The sequence below is a fragment of the Panthera leo genome, chromosome A1 (genome assembly GCF_018350215.1).
Source record: "Panthera leo isolate Ple1 chromosome A1, P.leo_Ple1_pat1.1, whole genome shotgun sequence".
NCBI lineage: Eukaryota > Metazoa > Chordata > Mammalia > Carnivora > Felidae > Panthera > Panthera leo.
In genome coordinates this window covers 124,911,202-124,936,318 of record NC_056679.1, presented here as the reverse complement: position 1 = coordinate 124,936,318, position 25,117 = coordinate 124,911,202, and the positions used below count along the sequence as shown (strand labels likewise).

Sequence of the window (25,117 nt, the reverse complement as noted above, 5' to 3'; positions counted from 1 at the left end):
GAAACTTATGTGAAAAAAATAAGATGTATCTCTATATTTCTACATCTATCACAATGTCATTTGCATAAATTAAAAATAAATGTACACTCCTGTACTATTATGACTTATGCTTATCTCTATGCTTTATATACACGTGCTTTAAAAAATATACCCCCCAAAGCCTATTATTAAGACATTCACTCGGTTTCAATTTGAGCAGCTCAACTGGAATCATCAGAGATAGAGCAGTTGTTCAAAAAGTCTCAAGAGTTAAAAACAACAACAACAATACAAAGAGATGAGACCTGGTCTGAGGAACTTTGAGGAAGAAGGAAGAATTGCCAACCTCACAGAAAGGCTTTGTTTGGAAACTGCCTCAGTCAGTTTGAGCCAGAGGAGCCTTGACTTTTAATCAACCCAGAGAAGGGAAGGGCAGAGCACCTCCATAAAGAGGAAAAAGCAGTTTTACATGGAATTATCATTAGGACTTTGTTTCAAAATCAGTTATAAAAAGGATATGTGGATAAAAATGAAACATGCTATAAATTTAAAAATATATGCACCAAAACAATCTTGAAAAAGAACAAAATTGAAAGACTCCTGCCTTCTGGTTTCAAAACTAACCGTAAAGCAACAATAATCAAGATATTATGGTACTGGTATATGGAACAGACATATAAGTCAGTGGAGATAATCCAGACAGCCACATGTGAAAGAATGAAGTTGGATCCAAACCTCACAGCAGATACAAAAATTACCCAAAATGGATCAAAGGCCAAGTGTAAAAGGTAGAATAATAAAACTTTTGGAAGATACCGTAGGAGTAAATCTTTGTGATCTTGTATTTCATAATCGTTTTCTTAGATATGACACCGAAAGCACAAGTAGCAAAAGAAGAAACAGACAAATTAGACTTTATAAAAATGAATAACCTTTTTATTTCACAGGATACTATCAAGAAATTGAAGGGACAGCCCCGACAAGGAACTTGTATCTAGAATATGTAAAGAATTTTTACAGCACAATAATAAAAAGACAACCCAATTTGGAAAGAGGCTAAGGATTGGAATAAACATTTCTCCAAGGAAGATATACAAGTGGTTACTGAGCACATGAAAAGATGCCTAACAGTAACTATGAGGAAAAGACAAATCAAAAGCACAGTGAGGAGGTGTTTGTCTGGCTCAGACATTAGGGCATGCGATTCTTGACCTCGGGGTTGTGAATGTGTGCCCCATGCTGGGTATAGAGATTACTTAAAAATAAAATCTTTTTTGGGGCGCCTGGGTGGCGCAGTCGGTTAAGCGTCCGACTTCAGCCAGGTCACGATCTCGCGGTCTGTGAGTTCGAGCCCCGCGTCAGGCTCTGGGCTGATGGCTCGGAGCCTGGAGCCTGTTTCTGATGCTGTGTCTCCCTCTCTCTCTGCCCCTCCCCCGTTCATGCTCTGTCTCTCTCTGTCCCAAAAAATAAATAAAAAACGTTGAAAAAAAAATTAAAAAAAAAAAAATCTTTTTTTTTTTTTTAAAAAGCACAATGAAATGCCACTTATTACCTACTGATGGTTATAATAAAAAAGACAGAAAATGGCAAGTGTTGGTGAGATTGTGGAGACATTGCTGTGCAAATGTAAAATGGAGCAGCCACCCTGAAAGTGTGGCAACTCCTCAGAATGTTACACATGGAGTTACTATACGACCCTGCAATTCCACTCCCAGCTATATATCTGAAAGAACCAAAAACATAGTCTACAGAAAGACTTGTACATGGGTGATCATAGCAGTATTATTCGTAAGAGCCCAAATGTTCATCAACTGATGAATGGCTAAAACAAAATATGACCATACAATGAAATATTAGCCAGCCATAAAAAGGAATGGAGTACTGATTTGTGTTACAACATGGATAAACCTTGAGAACATTATGCTTAGTGAAAGAAACCAGACACAAACGGCCACACATTTTAATTCCATTTATATGAAATGTCTACACATTTTTATGATTCCACTTATATGAAATGTCTAGAAGAGGCAAATCTGTAGAGAAAGAAAGCTGATGAGTGGATGCCAGGGGCTGGGCAGAGGGGGATGAGGATTACCTCTTTAATGGGTGCAGAGTTTCTTTTGAGGACGCTAAAACTGGTGTAAAATTGATTGTAGTGATGGTTGCACAACTCTATGAGGATACTAAAAACCATACAGCTGTACACTTTAAATGGGTGAATTCTATGGTATGTGAATTATATCTTGATAAAGCTGTAACAAATACATGCAGACAAAAGAATAATATCCATTTTGTAAGAACACCAGCAAATGTGACCATACACGTTAAACAGGTCAAATATGTCAAATATTTTCTATGAGGGAAAAGGGAAAAGGGAGTGAAACATGGAGACAAGAGGGAATAAATAAATAAACTAAAACAAAATGAGCAAGGGACATTGCCTGGTGCACGATAGTGGGCATGAACCAAGGTGTGGGATGAACTCAGACCTCTACAACTGTGTTTAAAAAAGAGAAAAGAGGGGCGCCTGGGTGGCTTGGTCGGTTAAGCGTCCGACTTCGTCTCAGGTCATGATCTCACGGTCCGTGAGTTCGAGCCCCACGTCAGGCTCTGTGCTGACAGCTCAGAGCCTGGAGCCTGTTTCAGATTCTGTGTCTCCCTCTCTCTCTGCCCCTCCCCTGTTCATGCTCTGTCTCTCTCTGTCTCAAAAATAAATAAACGTTAAAAAAAATTAAAAAAAAAAAAAGAGAGAAAAGAGAATTTTAAGAATTGAGTTTAATGGCACCGTATTTCCAATATTTCAAGTGGTAGATGTTTTTGGTCTTCCTGAGATTGACCCACTAGCCCTCCCCTTTATCTGCAAATAGTTTTGACCTGACGGTTTGTTTCAACATTGGAGCAAGGGAACCAATCCTCTTGCTTAACTGATCTGTGACTTGCCTGTCCTTCAGTGTTTCTTGGCTAAATAACAACATGTTCACATACAAAATTTTGTTGTATAATGATTTCTTCCATTTACTAAAGCATTACTTTTATTTGGAGTTTATACCACTGATTGGACCACTGGCCATAAACTGCCTCTGTCTGCTTTCATGTTGTTTTCATATATTGTAATTTATGTTTCAATGTACTTAAATCTTTTCTTCCTGACCAAATTATAAATCTCTTAAAGGCAAAACTTACACTTCATGCTCTTTTATAGTTCATACAACAATATCATGATTCTTTTCATGTAATAGGTACTCAATAACACTGATTAATTGACAGATTGATAGTGTTCTTGGATTTACCAAACCATAGTCTTAACAAAAAAAGAAAAGAAAAGAAAAGAAAAGAAAAGAAAAAGACAAAAAAGGTCCCAAGTGGTATTTCCTACTATACTATTGTGTATGATTCCTTTGGTGAATTTCTTTTTAAAAATCAGTATATTGACCTATTTAGATTTTTTTAAGTTTATTTATTCATTTTGAGAGAGAGAGAGAGAGCAAGAAAGGGGAGGGGCAGAGAGAAAGGGACAGAGAAAATCCCAAGCAGCCTCCACACTGTCATCAGCACAGAGCCTGATGTGGGGCTCAAACTCACAAACCTTGAGATCATGACCTGAGCTGAAACCAGAAGTCAGATGCTTAACCAACTGAGCCACCCAAGCACCCCGTTTAGAATTTTTGTGAATTTTAACATATATACTTTTTTTATGTCTTTAGATAACTGGAAAACAAGTGACTTACTATGATTTGCAATGTAACAAATGAACATTTCCTCCATCACCTAATTGGGAATTGTATAGAAAATCATAGTTTGCTAAATAAGTTTATAAAAATGTAAAGCCCTTTGGCAAGATTGCATGGGCTTAAAATTAATTGGGTTAAAGCCATGCCCACTTCTTACAATTAACCTTATTTTTGAAACTTGGGTGTGCATATTCCTGAATGACCTTTATTTCCAGAGATCTGTAGCACTGGCTGGAAAGGCATTTCAGCCATCTTGTTTTAGTAATTGCACTGTAGCAAACACAACAAAAGCTGTCCAGAAGCTGAAGAGCATGGTCTCTTCAAAAAGTGTTCATGTAGCATATCCAGAAGGTTGTAAGTCCAAATTCCACCAATGTCTTACAGTCTAGTTTTGTGGGAGAGAATGAGAAATAGAAATTTCTATCTTAGGCTTCAGTCGCATGGTACTACTCATTCAATTATGTGAGCTTTTGCTGTGTCAGACTAGAATCTGAGTCCTGAAACCAGTGAGAAAACTTAAAACCTATAGTAGTTTTCCTAGTTACTTAGGAGGTTTGGAATAATGGGTTGCCTTAAAGAACCCTTTAGTTTATTGGTAACTGAGACAGTACAGGACTAACCAACAGATTATGACGTGTTCAGGGCACCAGCAATGCAAGGGCACCTTCTCTTCTAAAAATAACCAAGTTAATTTCAACATTTTTGTCCAGAATTTCACATTCAAAAATGTAGAAAAGAATTCTTAATTTTTTTAATTTATTTTTTATCTTTAAAAAAATTTTTTTATTGAAGTATAGTTGACACACACTGTTACATGAGTTTCAGGTATACAACACAGTGATTTGACAAGTTTATACATTATGCTGTGCTCACCAGAAAAGAATTTGTAATTTTGGCATGCATGGAAGTTTTGTGCCATAATGAAATTTTGAATTACCAGTGGAGTGGGATGGGAGGACTCCATAATCTTTTCAATGTTTAGAATCTCCGAAGGGCACTGGCTGTAAGAAGTCACACACTGTATGTACAAAGTCAAATAAAAATTCTCTAACACCTCATATGTAAATCAGATAATCTAATTTTTGCAGGTGAAATTGAGATAATGTTTTAGCAGCTGGGCATATGGCAACTTTACCTACCAAAGAAATATCTATTGGAATGAAGTCTAAATGTGCCTCCAAGTTTGCTATCTTGCTTCATATACCTAAGTAAGTCACTCAAGTCCTCTAAAAAAACCCCCCGAAGCACTAAACAATCATTTCTAGCTTCATTTAAGCAGTGCATTCTATCTAGATGGGTTCATGAGGATAAATTACAGTCCTCTTTTCTTATAGTCTTCATGTTTATTCTGGACACAGAAAATTCTCTTTGCCATTCATCCCACTTCAATAAAAACATTTTATTTGTACATAATAAATACATTTATACATAATAAATAAATTTATACAAAATAAAAACATTTTATTTATACATTTAAATATTTTTCTTCACAATTTTATAGATACCTGATATAATAGTGACAATTGAGAAAAATAAAGTTTACTACTTTTTTGTCATTATTTTTTAGAGAAGAATACTTTTCTCATACATACTTGTAAAGTTAGTTGATGATTACTATTTGGAACAAAATTTTAGGAACACAAATAAATGAAGCTTGTAGTATTTCATTTCTTAAATTATTAAACCATATAAGACTACAAAATTGGTGGCAATAGTAGAGTTAGATACTGTGTAATATGTGCTAATATTTTGTTACTTTGGCTTCAAAAATTTCTTTTTGAAATAATAAAACCTAACAAATAGGGGCACCTGGGTGGCTCAGTCTGTTAAGCATCTCTTGATTTTGGTTCAGGTCATTATCTCACAGTTTGTGAGTTCGAATGCCAGTTGGGCTCTGCACTGACAGCACAGGAGCCTGCTTGGGATTCTCTCTCTCTCTCCCTCTCTCTCCCTGTCCCTCCCCCGCTTGCGAGCATGCACACACACTCTCTCTGTCTCAAAATAAATAAGCGTTAAAAAACCCAAACAGATAAAGATAAAGGCCTGCTTTTCCTATTCCCTTCCCTGAACCCCAAAGGTAATCATCATCCTGAAGTTGGTCTATTTTTTTATGCTCTTAATACATGTGTTTGTATCCATAAACAAAATATAATATTGTTTCATGGTTTGTAAAAATTTCCATACATGTGTCTTGAAATGGTGTTTTGAGATTTGTTTTTTTTTTTTTGAGATTTAAATATGTTGATGCATGTGGAAATATTCATAGGTTTTAAGACTCTATAGCATTCTACTGTATAAATATACTTCAATTTTTTAACCTATTGATCTTTCAGTGAATATTTTCTTGAGATAAAGGATGCTAGCTGAAATATCCTCATATAGATTTCCAGTGAAGTCTTGAAAGAGGGACTCCAGATCAATTCTTAGAAGTAGAATTGCTAGTTTGTATAATATGTGCATTTTCAATTTCACTAGATATTTACTAAAATTTAGTAGCAAATTTTATAGAGTGCATTGAGGGTGCTTGCATCCCCTCATGCTCCTTATTTACATTATTAGACTTTTAATGTTCTGCTAATCTTTTGTATATAAAATATTTTTCTGTTTGCTGATTGAGAAAGATAATTTTTTTTTTACACATTTATTGATCATTCTTGTGTGAATTCTATTCCTATCCGTTGCCCATTTGAAAAAACTGGATAGCCCTTTTTAAGTTGATTTGTATGATTCTAAGAAATTTACTCTAGGGATATTGATTTTAAATACATCGCATGTATCTTCTCTTAGTGTGTGATTTGTCATTTAATTTTGGTGTGTGATATCCTTGTTGTCTAAACACCTAATTTTAATTTTTTTGAAGTTTTAAAAGTCTTATTTTTCATACTTATGCCTTTAATCAGCATAGATTTAAATATGTGGTTTTGTGAGGTGAGGCCTAATTTATTGTTCCTAATTTATTGAGGCCTAATTTACTGTTCCATATGGAGAGCTAATTAGAATACTACACTATTTCCTCCACAGATTTGTAATCTTTCTCTGTCTACATAAAGTTCTCATAGACACGACTTGTTGATCTGCTCCATTAATGTATTTATCTGCCATAGTGGTTTATATTATCACAGAGGATCATCTTGCTCTTTTTGCTTCTTCAAAATCTTAGATATTCTTTTTTTTTAATGCTTATTTATTTTTGAGAGAGAGAGAGAGAGACAGAGTGCGAGTGGGGTAGGGGCAGAGAGACAGAGAGAGAGGGAGACACAGAATCCAAAGCAGGCTCCAGGTTCTGAGCTGTCAGCACAGAGCTGGGATGCAGGGCTCAAACTCACAAACCACGAGATCATGACCTGAGCTGAAGTTGGATGCCCAACCGACTGAGCCACCCAGGTGCCCCCAAATTTTAGATATTCTTGTTTTTATTCTTGCTTTTCCTCTTCTATATGTGTTTTAGGATCTGCTACGAGTTCGATGATTTTTCAATGGGGATTTTGATTGGAGTTTGCACTGAATTTGTAGATTAATTTTGGGGGGAGTATTGACCTATTTTATTGGGTCTTTATATCCATGAGATGATGTATCCTTTCATTTACTTAGTTTGACTCACTCTTCTCATATGCAAAATGAAGATTAATAATACTTACCTCAGAGTTTTTTTTTTGCGGGGGGGTTGAGAGTGTTAATTCACAAAGTGTAACTTAGAATAGTGTGCAGCACATAGTAAGCACTCACTATTATTATGAAGTGCTGGGGTTTTAGGAGATAATTAAATAATTCTTTTTCCCTCCCAAATTGCTCTATTGCAGATATAAATGGTGATCAAAATATCACCTTTACTATAGGTGAAATGGGTCAGGGAATGTTACTTTAGATTAGTGAAGGCTTTTTTTTTTTTTTTAATGTTTATTTATTTTTGAGAGACAGAGTGCAAGTGAGGGAGGGGTGGAGAGAGAGGGAGACACAGAATCCAAAGCAGGGTCCAGGCTCTGAGCTGTCATAAGGATTGAACTCATGGACCATGAAATCATGACCTGAGCTGAAGTCAGATGCTTAAGTGACTGAGCCACTCAGGATACCCTGGTGAAGGTATTTTTTACAATGCTATTAGGTGATGTTGAGGCTGCTCTCCTGGTCCAGCAAACCACACTTAAGTAGGACTCTACTCGCTTTCTACTCATTAAAACGAATCATATCTTTTACAGATGTTACCTTTGCTAAGTAGATTAATAGTGATCCGATTCAGCAAAGATTTAGCAACACTGTTGTGGACATTGTCCTGAAGAGGAAAAATAAAGACAAGACAGTCACAGCTCTCAGAGTGAAATAACAACTTTGAGAGGCAGTATTACAGAACAGTGGTAATTGCATTTGATTGCTAAAAGAAGCACCAAAGAACAACACTAATCAGCTCAAATAAAAAAAATTATATATAATGTAATTATATAGTTAATATGATTACATATGTAATTATAGCAAAGAAAGTCCAGAATTCAACTTCTATAAAATCATCTTTTATTTGAAAGAATATAAAGCAATGAAAAACAGACACAATTATATAGTATTTAGATGAGGCCCATTACATTACATTAAGTACATCATTAGATTTGTTAAACAGTCATTGTTTTATTAGAGGCTTTTGTATTTTAAGCTACATACAGTAGTAACTGGGGTGAAAATAGCACACATTTATTACAGTGTGTGTTTGGGTCAGAGTGCCTTGCAGTTTTTCCAGCTTCAAATACAGGAAGGAATATTTCAAGATTTGGATAACATCCTGGTGCTGGTTTCTGTCACTCAAAATGAAGAAAAGGAAACATATGAAATGTCATGTTTTGGGGATATCAGTCTTGCAGTCTGGGTAAATTGTGTTGTAATGAATCATATTGCTAATGGAAGTGTAACCACATATGCTTGATTAAGACTGGAATGAGACCTGGATATCTGGATTCCACTTCATGGAAGGCAAGTCCACCATTCATTCATCCATCCATCTTTTTTTTTTCCTGCAGGTATCCAGGCTAAGGTTGTAATGAAATAGATTTCCTGTTGACTCCAGAGCATGAGAGCAGATTCTCTTTTTGTTTTGTTTTAAATTTTTTAAATGTTTATTTACTTATTTGAGTGAGAGAGAGGGAGGAGAGAAAGTATACATATGTGGGGGAGGGGCAGAGAGAGAGAGAGAGAGAGAGAGAGAGAGAGAGAGAAATAGAATCCTAAGCAGGCTCCACACTGGCAGTAGAGCGCCTGACATGGGGCTCAAACCCACGAACTGTGAGATCATGACCTGAACCTAAATCAAGAGTCTTAACTGACTGAGCCAACCAGGTACCTCTGTTTTTTTTTTTTTTTTCTTTTTTTATGAGGTAAAATATGAATAAGGTTCCCAAGAGACATTATTTCTATAAACAACATTCCTATCTTTCTACTTTCACCTTTTTGGTTTCTCTAGGATCAAAGATTGGAAGGCCCATGGGTAGGACAGTATTCCCACCTGAAAGAGCTCGGATAACATCAAGTTATTTTTCTATGTGTTTGCTTAGCAATGGAACAATATCCCATTAAGAAGAAAGTCTGGGTAGGGGCGCCTGGGTGGCTCAGGGGGTTGGGCATCTGACTTCAGCTCAGGTCATGATCTCCTGGTCCATGAGTTCGAGCTCCGCGTTGGGCTTTGTGCTCATTGCTCAGAACCTGGAGCCTGCTTCAGATTCTGTGTCTCCCTCTCTGTCTGCCCCTTCCCTGCTCATGCTCTGTCTCTCTCTGTATCAAAAATAAATAAAAACATTAAAAAAAAGAAGAAGACAGTCTGGGTCAATCCATCCATATGCCCATTTTTAAAATCTGTTTTCTCCTTCATCTAGCCATTTATTCAACAGATGCTTTCCGGATACCAGGCCCTGTGATTCAAATATAAAAGTACTCAGTCCTCGAGCTCAAGGAGTTTCCATTCTTGTGGGAGAGACAAATATTCAAAACAACAGTTATAATATGGTAAGATACATGCCATTATGAAAGTGTTATGGAAACTAATGCATAGAAGCCCCTATTTCTTACTGGTATAGTATAATAATAATGTGCCAGGCATTCAGAGTTTCAGATTAGCTAAAGTCTAACTCTAAGTTGCCTGGATTTAAGTCCCATCCCTTCTCCTTTGTAATTGTGTGGCCACAGACAAGTTAGGTAACTAGTGTGTGACTTGATTTCATCATTTGTGAAGTGCAGATAATAATTATTGCTTCTTTCATAAGGCTGATACCAAGATAAAACAAGTTAATAAATGTAAAGCACTAGAATTAGTAATATTTAGCAGTATTTACATATATTCTAAAAATTAATTATGTCATTCCTTATTTTGAAAATAGATTTACATTCCATTAGAGCAATAGTCTCTAAAGGTAATCTATTGGTAGGAGGAAGAAAATACTAGAAATTCTTTTCTATTTATCTTTCTTAACCATTTTCAATTTCTATTTTTGTGTGTCTTAAAATATGTATACTGTATTAGTAGAGAAGTACACATATATAGTTTATTAATGAATAAAATATATATACAGATATTGGGGTAAATGTTAATTTCTTTTAACTGATATTCATTCAAAAGCTTAGATATGATCACATTACCGAAGTATATGACACTTTTGTATACGGAAGGGACTTATAATTTGTAATTTACCAAGCACCTTTACATACATCATCTCAAGTGTCAATAATATACTGAGTATATTAGTAACTATGTATTTTTTCTTTTCTTTTTTTAACTTTAAGTTTCTTAATGTTTATTTATTTTTGAGGGAGAGAAACAGTGTGTGGGGGGGAGGGGCAGAGAGATGGAGACACAGAATCCAAAGCAGGCTCCAGGCTCTGAGCTGTCAGCACAGAGCCCAATGTGGGGCTCCCACTCATGAACTGAGATCATGACCTGAGCTTTAGTTGGATGCTTAATTGACTGAGACACCCTGGCACCCCAGTAACTATGTGCTTTTCATCGGCTTCTGATTCTTGCCACATCCAAGGGGACAAAAGTGAATGGTAAGGACAGGCATACCAGACTAAAACACTTGAAAAGTCAATTCTTACACCCTTGATGAAGCATGTACTAGGCTTTGCAGAGCCTCAGAGAAGCTCTCTTGTATTTGCTAGTCTATTTGCTTATCGCACACACTCAGCTACTGCATGTCAATCTATATGAAACATAAAAATCGATTGGAGTATAAGTTGAACATATCATTGGTTAACATTTTCTCCTGTGTGATGGTTAATGAATGATCTTTTCTGGTATTTACTTTCCTGAGACTTTAAAAATTCTAAGAGGCAAGCATACCAAAACATTTACCATGTAAAGCAATCTGGTCTTCCTGTCCACATGACTCATTTTCAGATTTTTTTTGTGTGTAAAAGAAACTGAAGATGCCACCAAAACAACAGCTGCTTAGCTATAAATTACAAAAACAAGCCTCTCCTACAAAATTATTATTGAAGGTCTTTATTTAAAGCAATTTACAAATTCATGAAGGATTTCACTTACTATATTCACACTTGATATAGATTTGAAGGCATTTAGAGAAGGTGTAGGGATTGCACTGGATTAACCCCTTTTTCTTTCACTGATAATTTGAAGATTAATTTATGTAAACAAAAAGAAAAACTATATTTGATAGAAATTCCATAAGCTCACTGCATATTTAACTATGGTTCCATAAGAGCCTGTTCATTAAAAGGTAAAGTTTCTCTGGTCAAAAGAGAGTTATCATCAACTTCTCACTAGAAAGATAAAACAGAGGAGATGGTGGTAATTAGCGGGAAACTTTGGGACATACAAATTATTAGGTTTGGAAATTCTGTTCTTAGTTTAAAAAAACCCATTCCCTTTACTAAAGCTCATTTTTCTAAACTGAATTATTTTCTCCTTTGGTTTTGTTTTGTTTTCTTGGTTTTTAAGAGACAAAAATCCAAAGCAATTGTCTCAACAGAGTCTACTCTGCATTTGATGCTGACTCATGCTTGCCTTGGGCCAGTCATTACCTCCTCCTTCCTCAGTTTCTCCATCTGCAAAACAAGGATAATAACACCTACCTCACAAGCTTGTTGTGTGAGTTCATTAGCTAACGTTGGTGAAGCATTCTAAAGATGGAAATGTGCTTATTATCGTTACTTGTGTTATATTTATTTATATAATTTTGCATATATAGCCTGATTTTTTTTTTTGATGAGAGTAAACAAACGTCCAGTTTCTCTTCTTTTGATTGTATAGGTGTGCCAGTGTGATTTGGTCTTTTAAGAAAAACAAATTTTATGAACTGCTGGTTAATTTGTTAATGAAGTATGACTTACCATGAATGTTTAATTGACAGACTTTTCTTATGATATTCATAAAAGTGTTGGGATGCATAAAAAGGACTGTACTGTCTTCTTTTTTAATATTTATTTTTGAGAGAGAGAGAGAGACAGAGTGTGAGTGGGGGAGGGGCAGAGAGAGAGGAGAGAGAGAGAGAGAGAGAGAGAGAGAGAGGGAGAATTCGAAGCAGGTTCCAGGCTCTGAGCTGTTAGCGCAGAGCCCGATGCGGGGCTCCAACTCACAGACCTCGAGATCATGACCTGAGCCAAAGTCAGATGCTTAACAGACAGAGCCACCCAGGTGTCCACACCCGTGCAGAAGGATAGTTGAAGGCTGTGAGGAAGGCAGCCCAGCTTCATAGCGCAAGCCTCATGTGGAGTGGTGGCCATAGGAAGCAGTGGCCCTTGGTTTGTTCTTGTGCTTTTGGCTCTCTTTTTTTTTTCTTTTTACTTTTTTTAATTTTACACTATAAACAATAACAACAACAATAACCAGTAACCTACTGCTCTTCTTCATATTCATATGGATTTTAGGGAACTACTGTTTTTTTCTCTTGAAGAAATCTATAAAATTCCAGAAGTCAACAGCTTGAAGACAACCTCCAGGGGCAGGGAAAAAACACACGTTGTAAAAGACGAGACAAGCACATCCAAGGACAACTAGCTGGGGCAAATGGCTGTTTCAATGCCACCTGACCTAAACAGTAGGTATTCTTTTTCTCCTCCCATCTCCTGCCACCACCTCAAAGACCTGATTTGGTCTAAGTTCTGCAGAACTCTTTTCAAATGACACAAGAGACAGTTTGTGGAGAGATGCAATAAGAAAAATTGAAGTATGAATAAGAATCATGCAAAGTCAAAAGTCAGGGAAGAATCCACAGGGGACAGGACACTCAGAAAGGTTGATGTCTCACTACTTCAACTAATTGCCTCCATTGGACTCATGACAGAATCTCAAAAAAAAAAAAAAAATGGAGGTTTCAAATCAGCATATAGACTATGTCCTTACAAACCCTGTTGGGTTATTTTTCTGACTGGATGATGATAAGCTTATGTCCTGAAGGAACGGAGAGAGATTCTGAGATTGTTAATGTTAAAATAAGGTGGAAATTGTGCTTCCTTCAAAATGAATTGGCTTCTTAACTGCTTTTTCTCTTGATCTAGCACCTACTTTCTTCCATTTTGCTATAGGTTATCTCTTGCCTTAAGCTTGAAAGGAAAAGGCGAATTAGGAGGTGTACAGACTGTGCAGTCCTGAGAGGTCACCAGATCTGGAAGTAGAGTAGTCAGATGCTGTTTTCTTAACGGCTTGAACTTCTTTTAGTCCCAAAAACCTATCCCTAAGGTTGGTCTGAAGTTCATTTGCAATCCCGGTGACCATTTACTATCACCTACAGTGGGAAAGAGTGAGGTTTTTAGTATTGCACAGGTATGAAATATCTGAGTTTAAAAAATAAAATCACAGGGGTGCCTGGGTGGCTCAGTCGGTTGGGCATCTGACTTCAGCTCAGGTCATGATCTCACAGTCCGTGAGTTCAAGCCCCGCGTTGGACTCTGTGCTGACAGCTCTGAGCCTGGAGTATACTTTGGATTCTGTGTCTCCCTCTCCCTGTGCCTTTTCCCTGCTCACACTGTGTCTCTGTCTCTCTCTCTCTCAAAAATAAGGATTAAAAAAATAAAAAAAATTAAAATCACAGTTTTTTGGGGTTGGGCTGATTCTCCCAGCCATATTTGTAGGCTATAGGTATGGCCGTGGGGCTTCTACTGAGGTCTGAGACTGTTGAATGGGTGGGCACTGGAGCCAGCACTGAGGTAGGAAATGTGCAGTAGGAACCCTACCTATCAGGTCTCAGTGTCTGCAAATGGGCTATGAATGAAGAGCTGGTTGCCTCTCATTGGCAGGAGGGAGTCTGGGTGTGTGGAAGGCAGGATCTCAGACTCCTATTGCAGGAGCTGCTAGCCCATGAAGCCAAAGCTGGGGGTGACCACGACACTCCTCCTCTGCCTGATGTAATTGAAGGCATCCTTCAGGCAGAACTGCTTGCTTTTCATGAGGTAAACCATGCAGATGGTGGGTGAATGAGAGATCCCAGCCTCACAGTAGACCAGGACTTTGCCTCCCCTTTCCCTGACATAGTCATTGAAGCCCATTTGCTTCTTGAAGTGAGAGCTAACGTCAGCCATGTGGCTGTCTTACACGGGATCCATTTGTACTGCAGGTGGGTCATGCAGGACTCCAAGGTCCACTGTGAGGCATTTAGCAGAGCTGTGATGTGCAGATTGGCCAAGAACTCCCACTTGGAGGCACTTCCAAGGTGGAGCAGCTGAAGGATTTCAACTGGGATGTTCTGGTCCTGGTCATAAGCTGGCACTGATTTCCCACACTGGCTCTTGATGGCTTTTTTGGTTTCAAACATCTGTAGTGAAATGAATTTTACATCTATGCAACACTCAGGATATTCCCATTAGAAAGCCTCCCATCCTGGGGCACCTGGGTGGCTCAGTCGGTTAAGCGTCCGACTTTGGCTCAGGTCACGATCTCACAGTTCTTGAGTTTGAGCCCTATGTCGGCCTGTCGGCTGACAGCTTAAAGCCTGGAGCATGCTTTGGATTCAGTGTCTTCCTCTCTTTCTCTACCCCTCTCCCACTCATGCTCCGCCTCTCAAAAATAAATAAAAAATTAAAAAAAAAAAAAAAGAAAGAAAGCCTCCCAAAGGAGGAAGTACACCGGCGGGCCGACGGGAAGCCAGGTGACAAGTGAGGAGCGCAGCACGCCCACATAGTCGCTTTCCTCAAGCAGGTCCTGGTCCAGCACAAGGTCGGGCGCTGCAGCAGCCGCGCATGCGTAAACCGCCTTCTCAGGCAGCACGCAGTGTCGCGTCTGCGCTGACGTGTCTGAAGCAGCACCGCGCAATGGAGGTTGACCGTGAGCGACTGGCTCTGGGTTTTTGGTTATGCATTTTTGCTGGGTAGAGCCGTTGGATGATCCCAGCTGGAGTCTGCCTTCACACGTGAATGAGATCTTTTCTGTCAGGTGACATGGCTTTACTGTCAGGTGCACAAGTAAGTAGCTGGTGCTCTGGTTCCTGTCAGGGAAGGAATGTTCCAGAAGCTTTCTGGTAGCATTTTGTGGGGATGGGGGTGGGAAATCGTGGAAACAAGCACCTAAGTCTACTGATGCCCGTAAGTATGGGCTGTGGCTATCAGTGTCCGCCCTCCTGTTCTGTGTTCCTTCAAGGGCTGCTTCTACCTGCTCCTGGCTCCTCCAGGCCTGTCATCCCTTAACTCAGACTTTTCTCCTTGATGGTCCAGGATGATAAACTCGAGATGTGTGTGTACCACGTGAACACATCCCTGAGAGAAAAGTGTGGCTGCTTTGGAAATACTCTGGAGGCTCCTGCTGGCCCCGCAGCCACTCAAGTCTCAGGACTCCAGTGAGGGATCGGCATTAGTTCTGACAGTGACAAGAGAGCTTTGGAGGGAGGGTGAAATTTGGTTTCTGTTTCTCAAAGCAGTCAGAAGAATGGGTTTATGGGAGTGATGCTTGTCTCACACGGCGGCGGCCCCTCTACCGCTATTCTCATCATCCTCTTCACGGAGGGGAGCTGGGCCTTGTTCTGTCTGAATGTCTGAATACTGCTGTGCCCTAGATTGTGTGTTGGCCAGGATTAGTGCCACCTTCGAGGTCACTTAGGTGAGGAAGGAGGAGCTGGAATGGGCGTATGTTTGCCCTTGGGCAAACTTGTATTGTTGAACAGGTCTCTGGTTGGGATACAACCTATTCCCCTGTTGTTGACCTTCTTTGTATCATCTGCCTTGGGGCTGCTCCAAAGCTGACCTGGACCTTGGGATGTCAGTTTGTCACCCTTAGCATTCCCAGCCTCTTTGGAATACTCTGTCACCGGCTAGCTTGGGTATAGGACACTAAGGCCTTAGCTACTGGTCAGTGTCAGGTGAGAGCCTGGGAATCCCCAGGTTTGGAGGACATTGCTAGAGAATGACCACTGGTTGAGGGGTGGACCTTTGGTCTCACAGAAAGGTTAAGTTTCTCATCATTTAAGGAGCTTTCTGATTAATGACTGCTTAACTTCTATCATTAGCTATTTAATTATTTAATATTATTTATATTAGCTATTTTAATTTTATTTGTTGAATGAAACTGATGAGGTATGGAAAACATGTCAGCATCATTTACTAAGATTTTTAATTATCATTAATAACATTCTTTAACCATAGTACCAAGCTTGCAGTCCCTTATGTTGGATATGTATCTCCTAGGCAAAACTAGCATAAATAATATATTATTCCACTTATATGAGGTACCTAGAATAGTCAGATTCATAGACATGGAAAATATAATTGTCATTGATAGGGCCTGGGCAAGGAAGGGAGTGGGGAGAGACTGTTTAATTGGAATTAGAGTTTCAGTTTGGGATGATGAAGAGTTCTGGAGATGGAAGCTGGTAGTATTAGCACAATAATGTGAACATACTTCTGTGCCACAGAACTGTACACTTAAAAATGGTTAAGATGGTAAATTTACTTTGTCTATTTAGCAAAAATAAAAATATACATCTTCAAAAAAGCAAAACTGATACTGTTAGGATAGTAGTTACTGTGAGCTGGCAGGTTGGTCAATAGTGACCACAGTGGAGCATGAAGGGAGCTCCTTTAGGTGTGCGGAATGTTCTTAATTTGGGTGGTGGTCCTATTGGTATGTTCAGTTCATGAAAATTCATCAAGCTGTATACTGACATGCACTTGTGTCTGTATACTACAGTGCAAAGTTACCGTGGAAGAAAAAGAAAGCAACGTCAAGTTATGAAGTGCTTTAATTTGTGCTAGAGTAAACTACTGAGTGCCATGTGTAAGGCAACTCCCACTCACTTAGCTCTATTACAACACTCTGAGGGAGGTGCTGCTTTATGAAAGGATATTGAGGAACAGCAGTTTCCAAGGAAAAAGTAATCATTTACAAGTTTGTAGTAGGAGATCTCAAATATCTCAAATCTTCTGGGTGTACATCTCTAAGGGTACATTCTCTTGCCTACTCAGTTTAAAGTGTTTCAGTCTTTAAAATAGAACTTGTAATTCTTAAATAAGACTCGGCATTAAATTACATGTGTCTCAACCAGAAGGAAAAAAAAATCTCCAATTTAAACTAAACATAAACTTTCTCACTCATGTAAATTTCAGGGTGAGTTGGGATCATAGGATTATCTGCTAGCTCTGGATAGTTCAAAAGCAATCATGGTAGTCTTTATTATTTTTTTTTAATCCAAGTGATTTTAGAAAATTATAATCCTCTTAAAAGTTTTTAGAGGGTGGGGATCAAACTAGGAACCCATTTGGAAAGGAAAATCATCCTCAGAGCATATTTCAGAGATATTTGGGAAGATGTACATTTAAAAAAGTACACAGTATACTATTTTGTATTAAAATATCCTATTCTTTTTCATCCCTATTTATTTTAGTAGAGGGAGAAACATTCTGATATGTCTTTCCTTCTAGATTCTGGTTTCCTTTGTCTGTCTTTTGTCCTCACCCTTCTATTTCCATATTTCTCTGAGGCGTGTTTGTCCTTCCCTGAGTTGTTTTACTGAGCTTTGCAACAGTAGCACATCTACCTTTAGTCTCAGCCACATCCAATTATCTCTGGCTGGCTGGTTAGAACTCACAGCAGCCGTGGGTGGGATCCTTCTGCAGTACAGAGAGGCATGTGCCCTGGCTGGCTGCTCTGGGCCTTGTTCTCTGTCATACCCCATCAGATTTTTGAGACTGCATCTTGCCCCAGGGATTGGATCTGGTTAAAATAAACTGTTCAAAACACTTGCTCATAGAGTTGTTATCTGGGGAGGTTGAGAAAGAAGGCAAGGAAGGAGAATTATTTTGAAAACGATAAAGAAAAGCAGTACAGGAAATGGGTAAGAGACAGGGACAGAGGTTAGTTCTTATCACAGCCAAACTGGTGCATCTTGCTCTGTATCTTCTAAAATATCTTCTCTGACCAGCACTTTGTAGGATGTCTGCTGGTAACTGCTGCTTATTTCACAATCCTGAATTCAAGGGTGCCCATCAGAAAAGAATACAGTCTCTATTGAAAAGACTCCCACATGAAGCCCATTGTGCTATCCCCTAATTTTAGTTTGAATTCAGGCATGCTAACATGTTTTAAATGGGGAATCTGTGTGCAACCTCACTCACTGCAGACAAGCTATTCTCCTGCTATGTGGAAACATCCCATTTCTCTTCCCTACTGTGTCTTTGGTCAACAGTTATAAACTTTCTGAGACAGCTGGTTGTATATTAAAGTCTATTTATAACAGTCAACGGACAACTGCTTATTTATGGGGAATCATGGCAATTTTTGCTTAGGAAGGACAATTGGGGCATTTCTTCTGTTGTGGAGCCGGTTCAGCCGCTGGACTCCACAAACATTGCCTCACTTGTCTTCTTACATTCTGTGGACTGAGGTTACCCTGGGTGCTAATGATGAATTCAAACCCAGCACAGAATGCTGGTTCTTCAGTCAAGGTTCTTGGGGACTGGACAATGGAAAACATGAAACAATTATACTTTGTGAGGAATAAGGAAGTACAAAAGTACCCATAGTTGTGAGGAACAGCATACTATACTCAAAATCTGAGTACAGTTCATGAAAATGTAGATCCCCCCCCCCCCAAACCCTTGACACTTTCATGGCTCTACTTAAAATAAGACCATATAATAACTTGTTAGCATTGGAAACAAAAGAAAATAAGATAAAAACTGTGTATTCTGGTGGGTCTTGGGGTGCTTTTTTCAGATTTTTTTTTTTTACTAGAATATAATACAAAACTAAAATCTGGTCATGAATGAGTGGTGAAATAAATATGTGAACAGGAAAAAAATCTGTTTGAATTCCTAGAGAATATCTTGCATAATGCTTTTTAAAACCAGCTCTAACTTTAATGTGATGACTTTGTCTCCTTCTCCAATTAAAAAAATTTTTTTAAAATGTTTATTGTTGAGAGAGAGAGAGAGAAAGAGAGAGAGGATGAGCAGGGGAGGGGCAGTGAGCAAGGGAGACACAGAATCCAAAGCAGGCTCCAGGCTCTGAGCTGTCAGCACAGAGCCTGATATGGGGCTCAAACCCATGAACTGCGAGATCATGACGTGAGCTGAAGTCAGATGCTTAACTGACTGAGCCGCCCAGGAGGCCCCCAATTTTTAAAAATAGAACAGGTAATGATATTTAATTTTAAAATAGCATATATTCAGTTTTTAATATAAGAAAACAGAAAAAAAATTAGAATGGGCTATATCCTCACTGCCCAGGTGACACTTGTTTTATTAAAAATAAACTGTCATGGGGTGCCTGGGTCGCTCAGTAGGTTGAGAGTCTGACTTGGGCTCAGGCCATGATCTCACAGTCTGTGGGTTCGGACCCCATGTCGGGCTGTGTGCTGACAGCTCAGAGCCTGGAGCCTGCTTTGGATTCTGTGTCTCCCTCTCTCTCTCCCTCTCCCCTGCTCACTCACTCTCTCTCTCTCTCTCTCTCTCTGTCTCTCTCTCTCAAAAATAAACATTAAAAAAATTTTAAAAAGAAACTGTCACTAGTATATGGTTAGAAACTCAATTGGACAGCTTTAAACTGAACATGAAATTAAAACTAAGCATAATTGTTCATGATTATCAATCAGTCCAGGAAAAAGTTGTGCATGTGTATCTTACACACATGCAGATATATCTGTACCCATGGAGAAGTTTTAAACAAGTGTATTAAAATACTGAAATCGACCTTGTCCACCTTTTTATTGTCTGATTCTGATTTCACTTTATTCCACCTCATCTGTAAAACTGAGTACATCTCACTCATTTTATTGTATCTTTTCCAGAAGGTGATAATAATTATAATAAGCATCATTTTGATGACTTTTTATAGTTAATAATTTATATAACTTATAAATTAGGATTTCAAAATTCTCAGTAAGTTATCCCTAAATGACTACTTATCCCAGTTTAGATGCTTTTGTTTAATTTAGTAACTTTGTGAACTGTTTAACTCATTTTTTATGTGTATATTTATTGATTTTTTTTTGAAGACCACTTTGGATGAGAAGCAGCCTTGTGTTGCTGAAACAATTTGTTCTTAGTTCTGTACTCTTCTGGGATTCCTTTTGAGAAACAGCAGGGTAAACCATGTCCATTTCATTCAGTAAGGCCTCTTTGAGATTTGGTTCTTGTGCATTTTTCTTTCCATCTCTGCCGCAAAAGGTAAATTAATAATGAGGTGCTCATGAATCAAGCCAAAGTCCTTTCAAGAGGAGACTGTACAGCAATATCATGGTTTCAGTTCTTTTTTTTTATGTTTATTTATTTTTGGGACAGAGAGAGACAGAGCATGAACGGGGAGGGGCAGAGAGAGAGGGAGACACAGAATCGGAAGCAGGCTCCAGGCTCTGAGCCATCAGCCCAGAGCCCGACGCGGGGCTCGAACTCATGAACCGCGAGATCGTGACCTGAGCTGAAGTCGGACGCTCAACCGACTGAGCCACCCAGGCGCCCCTCATTGTTTCAGTTCTTACATTCTGCTTAAAGTCTCAGATTCTTTTTGGGTGTAAAACTGCAAAAGTAAACGTTGGAATTGGTTTCAGGTAGTTCAGACAAGATCATTAGTCTCATTCTTGATTCTCACCAGAAACAGAGGTGAAGGTTGAGCTACTTAAAGCTTTTTCTTGTGGCCACATAATTGTTCAACTCAAATATGGGGAGAGAGAACAGTCATTTCATCTCAAGAGTCCTTTTCTGTGGGTTTATCAGTGAAAACTAGTGCAAGTTTTACATTGACTCATGTCTCTGTGAACTATTTGCAGTGGAGATAAACAACTAACATGGAAAGATAAAGATTTAAATAGTTTAAAAGAAGTATTTTCAGAATTGTATTCCATATGTCAGTGTACAACAAGAATAAGGGAGTAGTCAGTAGAAAGAACAGTGTTATATCATTTTAAGCAAAAGCCCTAGATATGTCTGTTTGGGGCCATATGTTAATATGTTTTTGCTGGTGAACAAAATCAGTGTGGTTTTCCTTTTAGCAGTTAGAAGCTCTGAGGTTTTTAAGAACTGAGCACTCTTTGAACAGTAAGATCCATGTAATAAAAGTCTTCCACAGACTATGTAATGTAACTTTTAGAAAACAGAAGCTGCAACTTCTTGTGGTCATTTGGTCCCCAAGATACAGATGACCCTGTATTCAGAAGAACACACTCAGCAAAATTCCTTTCAGGCAGTTTTGGGGCAGGAGGGGTCTGACAAGTCTTCCTTACTTTATTCTTTTATTTTTTAAATTTTTTTTATTTTTGAGAGAGAGGAAATGTGAGTTGGGGATGGGCAGCAAGGGAGGGAAAGAGAGAGAATCCCAAGCAGGCTCCACACTGCTAGTGTGTGGAGCCTGATGCAGGGCTCAGACCCACAGACTATGAGATCATGACCTAAGCTGAAGTCAGTCGCTTACCCAACTGAGCCACCAAGGTGCCCCTCCTTTCTTAATTCTTAAAAATCAAAGGATTGGTTCCCAGGAACAATGAATGGTAATTTGTGAGCATCCTTTTTCTTGTTGTTTTTGTTTTTTTGTTTGTTGTTGTTGTTGTTTATCCCCCTCCTCCCTTTTTTGTTGAAACCACAGAAAGAGTGGTTTCCCAAACTCACTGAAAGGAAGGAATAGATCATGCTTTCACCAAAGCTTTCTAGGAAACTTTGAAAGGGTGAGGGCGGGGGAGGTGGATCATCCAGGAATGACTTAAGGTCTTTCGTGGCAGAGCAGAGAATGAATGAGAGAGGGAGAAGAGCAAACCTAGGAAAAGAGCTGTAGGTGCTGCTGGATGGAGTAGAAATTCTGGGGAACTGAGAGGATGGTGAAACCACTTGAGAGTCCTTTCAGAAGCAGTGGGTGCTCCCAGCACCATTTAGTGCAATGCTTCTCCATGCTGGTTGAATTGGACTGAGTTGGGCTTGGAGCTGCTCAGATGCAGTACATTAGAATCTCTGTAGGGAGGTTTGCTGTATTTAAAAGCCTGTCCTGGTAATTTTAATGTGCAAACATGAAATCAGCTTCTGATCATGGAAATAACACGTAGGGTTTGAGGGAGTGACTATTCCAGAAAAGATTTTGTAAATTCCAGCATGGAAAGACTCTTAGGTGTTAACCTTGGGTAACACTTGAGGTAATGCCTACTTTGTGGAATTGTTGGGAAGATTATCCTTGTGGTTAAGCTCAGAAGTTTGTAATTAAATACACTGGATTCAAGTCTAATTACCAGGTGTGTATTCTTAGGCAAATTGTTTAATTTCCTTAAGCCTCAGTTTCCCTATTTGTAAAATGGGGACAAAAAATACTTGTTGGTAACATTTAGTTCTGTAACCACCCTGAGCATGCTACTTGACATATGGAAAGCGTGCAAAAATTGTAGCTATTCTTTTCCTTCCCTCCACCTCTTATTGTTACTCTTATTATATCTAATGCCTAACAAAATGTATAAATACCTAAATGTTAAACTTTCTTTCCATTTCTAAACTCTATTAGTTAATGCTAATTATGGGATAGTAACAGACTGTGGAACATTATTTTATTATGATATCCATATATGTGATATGCATATAAAGTATAATGTCTGCTGCCTATTGATTTTTTTTCTTTTTCTTGATGTGGACAGAATAGTGTAAGGACTAAATGCTGTTTGTCTGGGTGTGGTTTAAGCCAGATGAAGTGTGACAGCCCTTTCTGGGAAGAAAGAATAATGACATCACCACCACTTAGATAATAACTGACTATGCTAAGCACCTCACATGGACTGCCGAATTCAATCTTTACAGCATCCCTTTGAGGTCATTAACTGAATTGCCTCTGTTTTTTTTCGATAAGGAAATGAAGGTTTACAGAAGTCAAGTCATTTGCCCAAGGTCAGAGAGCCCGCGTGAGATGGAGGAGGAGGAATTTTAACTAACTCAGACATAACTCTGCCTGTAACCTCTTTGCTAAATAGGCCTCACTTGCTATGGGTCACTGTCAGGTTCAAGGTCCTCCAAGGCAACTCTAAGGGAAGGGGGAGTACCAAGAAGCCCTTTTCTCCAAGTTGCTAAATATAAATTTTCCTCATACATTAATTATTGGTACACTTTTTACACTGTTATTTTTGGGCATGGTATGTTATGTTCCTGTGGCTACATTATTTATGTATATCTTCACATTTCTGCAAACCTGTATGAAAGAAGAAGGATAAAAAGGCAGTGAGAAGTCCTGAGAAAAATAATATCAATTTTATGTTTTGAGATTTGTTTTCTTAGTATAAAACCGGCACAAAAATCAGAGTATAAGACACCATGTATAATATCATTGCCTATTTTAAAATGGACATTTATACATGGAAATGTACAGAGGAAAACAAATCCTAAATGTTAACACCAAAATGTTGACAGTGGTTATCTTCTATAAAGTGGGCTTGGGTTGACTATCACTTTATTTTGATGATTTTTTTGTATTGTTTACAAAATAGGCATTAGTTACTCTCATAATCATGTCCACCGTAGAAAACTTGGAAAATCCAGAGAAGCATAAAGAAGAAAGTAACAATCATCCAATAGCTACCACTCAGCTAAAAATGCTAACATTTTGGCCAGTCATCTTTCTATATGTCTATTAAGTGAATATATATATATATATATATATATATATATATATATAATAATTTTGTTTATAATTTGGGGCACTCAGTTTCTTTTCTTTCCTTTTTTTTTGGATAAATATATTTTAAGCATTTTGTGATACTAAAAACCCTTCTTAGGCATTATTTAAATGGCTACATAATAAATTGTATATATAGTTTACTTGACCATTGTATTATACTTTTTCTACTCTTTTATAGCAAGCATCAATGGCAAATTGAGAGAGAGAGAGAGAGGGAGAGAGAGAGATTCCCAAGTGGGCTCTGTGCTGTCAGTGCTGTTGTCAGCACAGAGCACAGTGCAGGGCCCAAATTCACAAATCGTGAGATCATGAATGAGCCGAAGTTGTATGTTTAACCGCTTAACCTACTGAGCCACCCAGGCTCTCTAGTTTGATACAGTTTTAAGCAAACTTGTGAAATGGTTGAATACTTTGAATACTTACAAAATTCCACAGAAAGAAATTTCTGTCAGAAAGAAATCTTAGTAATGCCCCTTCAGGAAGGATGAGGGAGAGAAACAGGCCTATCAAGATTGGCTCTCCTCAGCAGACCTAAATATACAGGACAGTGAGGGCACAGCTGGGATGGAGTACTAACTAGTATGAGAATGTCTTGAATGACTTGTCATGCCTCAGGCAAACATGGAACTTTCTCATTATCTGAAGTTTGTTTCAGGCTGTTCCTGGCCAGTGTGGACCTCCAGGGCCAAACCACAACCTGAGCAGATTTGCCAGGAGAGAGGGTGGGGTAATGCTGGCAGGGCAGTGTCCTGGGGCAGCCCTAGAGGAACAAGGGCAAACTGTTACTGGGAAGAGATTTGAGATAGAGAGGGCTGTGAGGGGAGGGAGGAGGGAGGTATAGGGCAGGGTGACAGAGACAGAGATACTTTACTCTGGCCTGAAGATACAATTTATCTACAGTGCTTAGTAGTGCTGGGCATATGTCCACCATGACTGTCTTTCTGGAAATGGTGGTCATTTTGCTTGGTGTGAACCCTCCACAGAAGGATCAGAAATCTAGCATTCTGCATTGGTGGAAATGCACCCACAAGATGTTCGGAGGCTCTGAAATACTGCAGGAACAGGAAAAATGAGGACTCCTTTATCTGCCTCAAATGTTCCTCTTTCCTGCTCGTATCCCTCTAGAGCTCCCTCGTTCCCTTCACCCCTGCCCTTCACCGAAGCAATCCTACCGTCCTTAGCTGTCTCAAACCTTCATGAAGACAGGGGACAATAGTGATTAGGAGCTTCTGGAGTTCACTGCTCAGATTCAAAGTCTGCCTCTACCACTTAATAGCTATGAGTTTTGGTAACTTGGGTAGTTTCTCTGCACCTTGGCTCCCTCATCTATAAGAAGGCTATTTAAGGATAGTCTCAT

The 25,117-nt window shown here is 38.7% G+C and overlaps 1 protein-coding gene across 1 annotated transcript in view; it reads left to right on the top strand.

The window, feature by feature from the left end:
- Positions 1 to 14,920: 14,920 nt before the first annotated feature.
- Positions 14,921 to 25,117, top strand: part of ANKRD55 (ankyrin repeat domain 55) — a 590,869-nt gene continuing 580,672 nt past the window's right edge. The window contains exon 1 of the mRNA XM_042939212.1: positions 14,921 to 15,098. The gene's annotated coding sequence lies outside the window, so the exon portion shown is untranslated. The remainder of the gene's footprint in view (positions 15,099 to 25,117) is intronic.